This window comes from Solea senegalensis, linkage group LG8 (assembly GCF_019176455.1).
Source record: "Solea senegalensis isolate Sse05_10M linkage group LG8, IFAPA_SoseM_1, whole genome shotgun sequence".
Lineage (NCBI taxonomy): Eukaryota > Metazoa > Chordata > Actinopteri > Pleuronectiformes > Soleidae > Solea > Solea senegalensis.
The window spans coordinates 3,817,830-3,821,844 of NC_058028.1; positions in this window are offsets into that span (position 1 = coordinate 3,817,830).

Here is a 4,015-nt window from a genome sequence, read left to right on the forward strand (position 1 = left end):
AACAGCACCCAACACAACATACACCAAGCTTATTAATACATTTCATTCATAAAAAATTACACTACACTGATTTTTAACATTTCATATTAGGGGAAGAATATGAAGCACACTTATGAAAGCATATTTCCATTATATACTCTTGTATATACCTTGTCTCCTTGGCCCAATGGATTGTGTGATTTATCCAACACTGAGCTTAATGACACCTTTAAATGCTTAAATGATGTACATGTATGGACGAGGCCTTCAGTGACTCTAATTATGTTCAGTAAGGATGCAACCAATATACATCCTTTAAATCCTAATACAGACACTGTTACTTAGAAATATTTGGTAATTTTGTTATTGATCCGATTAAGCCATCTTTGCTGGTAACAATGGCACAGCTAGACTATATTCAGTTTAAATTTTAATTTGTCAAAATGGGCATAGGTGTAGCTCCTCACAGGTCTTTCAGTTCATGTAGGCTTGAACCTTTTTCTACCTGGCAACTTTAAATCTCTGGGGGGGGTTACATATCTTACAGTAGGCTACGGATAAAGAAAGACACGTAAAACAAGAAAATAAATAAAAGAATGTAACATGAATGTGACTTACAGCTATTGATCACATTTTCAGGAAACATGATAATATTGACTCACACTGAACTGAACAGGATGAGGCACATATGCTATGTGTTTGCAACTGGCCCACATCAAGATACACAACGGATGCAGTGATGAAACGTGCACTGATGTTTCGGTGTTGTCATGTGACACACAGGTTTTAGCTGTGTTAGCGAGAACAGTACCTTTGTGGGCAGCACAGGATTCATTGCTATAAGCTAAAAGGTGTTTTTGACCCACCTTGGAAGGGACTGGATGCTTGCTGAGCCAGAGTGAGGTGCTCCTCCGTCAGGTGGTAGACGGGCTGGTGCTGGTTGATCTCCACACTGGTGCACACATTGCTCTCACCATGCAAGAAGAAGGTAAAGGCGCAGGACAGGTGCTCACTGTGTGGAAGAAGAGAGAAGGAGATGAGTCGTGTGGAATTGCACTGCTTGAACATGCACCTTTGAAAGGTCTAATAGAGTGAGAGTGACTGCTGTAGAAAAATGGAGCAAATCAGATGTACTGGTTCACGTAGAAATAGGGAAGATACAGACAGAAAGTATGATGATTAAAGACACTCCCTTTTTGTAAAAGGCTGCAATGCAAACTGAACTCTTCTGCTTCAACGTGACATGACTTAATAGAAGAAGGAAGCTAGAGATGGTTAAAAGGCAGAACTAATCCTTGTACCCCCTGGTCATATAAAATCCCTTATGTGCTTGCATCAAATTTATCTGTCAGCTGGCCAGTTATTTACTAAATAAATTCTTCACTGATAATTGAGGATCTCATGCATCCCTAAACTACAACCATTAATAGCCATAAACAGCACTCCAGGATTGACCTTCAGGAAGAAAGTCAGCAACGCAGAGATCACAGGTGCTTTGTGTATGTGATTGTTTTTGTGCATCTGTCTGTCTAGTGTGGATAGTGCTGTAAATAAAACACAAGGACAAACACCCTCGGCTACAACTGTAACTTCACCGCTCAGCCACGTAGCTTATAATGATTCCTGTCTGTGCCAGTCTGACCTCAGCAGTACACAACAAAAGTTGTACAAGAAACGAAAAACAAGGACAAGGCAGATGGAAGACGACAAGGCAGAGCAAAATGCAGACCCTTGTCTGTCGAGTCTCCTCTCACTTTGAGTCTGGAGTCTGCATCCAATGCATATGCCCACAAAAACGTGACACACAAATACAGAGAGAGCAAGAGAAAGCACAAATGACCAGTGACCCAGCAAAGGGGTGACTTTGGAAGTGGATCAAAGACAGCTACATTCTCAGAGGGTCTGCTTCAGCAAATATCAGCTTTCTTGTCCCATCTTTGTCTGGCACACCTAGTCTACAGAGGATTAAAGAAAAGGAGCAAAGATGGCAAGAGACAGAGTGCACACTTCAATATTACCACCAATCAGTACGCCAATCTGTGGTTGACATGTATTTTAAACTTAATTTTGGATTAGATAGTGTGGTGCTTGTTAGTGTATAACTAAGTCAAAGCAACAGAGATTTAGAGTTCAGCAGTTCTACCAAATGCCAATTGGGAGAACTGGTGGTTGGACTGCAGCTGCCATGCTGCTCATGCTCCAATACAACAAGTTAATTATTGGTCAATGTTATGATATTAAAGCTTTGCAGGCTAGATTCAAGCTGAGGCAGCTGTGTGCAATTGTAAAGAGGAGACACAGACATACAGACATAAAATCTTTCAAGTCCAAGTAGCAGTGATCATTGGTATTAGGAGGAGGCATCATTTCATAACTTCACTACAATGTCAGTGGTGGGCCAAAGCCGGCCATCCTCCTCCTTTGAAAAATTCAGCCAAGCTGATGTAAAGCTTTAGCAGCCTGACTCACTCGCCACTGAGACAGCAAAGACCCCAGTTTGACTGAAGCTACAATAAAGACTTCAGGAGCTGGAGCCACACAAATCAAGTTAGCCATCTTCCAAATCTTTTTAGAATTAAATTCCATCTGTTTACACAGTTCATTTTTGCTCAGCAAAAGGGGAAACAGAAAGGATTTTGTACAATAAAGACCAACTTTGACTGACTTCTTGATTTGTCTGAGGCTGCACTCAGAAGACATCAGCACTGTTGGGATTAAATGCATTTTCCTTATCAATTCCAATAATGCCACCACACTGATACTTCGTGGGAACTTAGACGGAAGGGCCCTGAAAAACTCAGGATTTTGCCAGAATAGCAGAATAGGGCTCTCACTGTATTGATTTTTTTCCCACATTACAAATTTGCAAAGCCATTGACACAGCTGTGATAATGGCCATGCTGTTAAAATAAGAAGCACTGAGTTTCCCTGACATGCTGACAGATGACAATACAATCTATTTGTCAGACAAGACAATACATTTGTCTTTGTGTCTGTCCATGATCAGTTGTTCTGGCTGCATACGTAGCTGTGGCACGAGGGAAGACAAACTCACAGAACTATCATGTTCCTTAAGACCTATGTCCACTTACGGTGAGAAAATACACAGAAGAAAGCTGACTGCAGTATGTATTTATAGTGCCACCAGCAAACAATCTCTGTGGAAAAAAGGATTATTATCTATAATCACTAAAAGATATTAAAAGATATATTTTTTGCAGTGGTGCAACAGTGCATTTTACTTCATGGAGCACATTATAAGATGGTATAACTGTCAGTACATTCAAGTATGTAGTAACATTATTGTATGGTTGTTGGTTTTTTTTTGGTTTTTTTTACATACTAACAAGTACAGCTAGTCAGCTTCCTTCAACCGTTTAATAAAAGAAAAACTGACAGGTGAAATGACACAACACACTCTTACATACCCCGAATGACAGGTACACAGAGAGGGCTGATGCGGAGACAAGCCCAGTAAGAACACTCTACTGAACGAAAACTACTGACCCAGCCAAATGCTATTAAATTGTCAGATAGACATGGGAAGATGAGAAAACTGTGGTTGGAGTCCTTTCACTACAGAATTTGTATCCGCGTGATTAATCACAAAAGCCTGACTGAGAACAGATGCTTGCAGCAGTCACCTGCAGGAGAAGCAGTGGATAAATGCAAACAGAAGGAAAAAAAAACACTGGTGAGCAGCCAGGTGAGGTTGTGAATGGAGGACGAGGGAATTTGGCCACATGCTGGAAGAGAGAGCAAAGACACTGTTGTAAGAAAAGTTCAATTTACACAGCCTCTTCAGTGCATGTATCATGTTAATAAAAAGAACAGGGAAAGTGGAGACATCATTGTTCCAACTTGTTCCAAATGCAGAAATAGTCACAGAGTTAGTCACAGAGATAGATTGACTTCTGAGTAAAGAGGAGGGTCAATATGGTGGGAGTAATTCCAGAATGTTGGCATGCTACCGTAAAGGCAGCATAATGAGAGGTCTTCAAGACAGTTCAGCACTACACCAAACCTTCTGGACAGT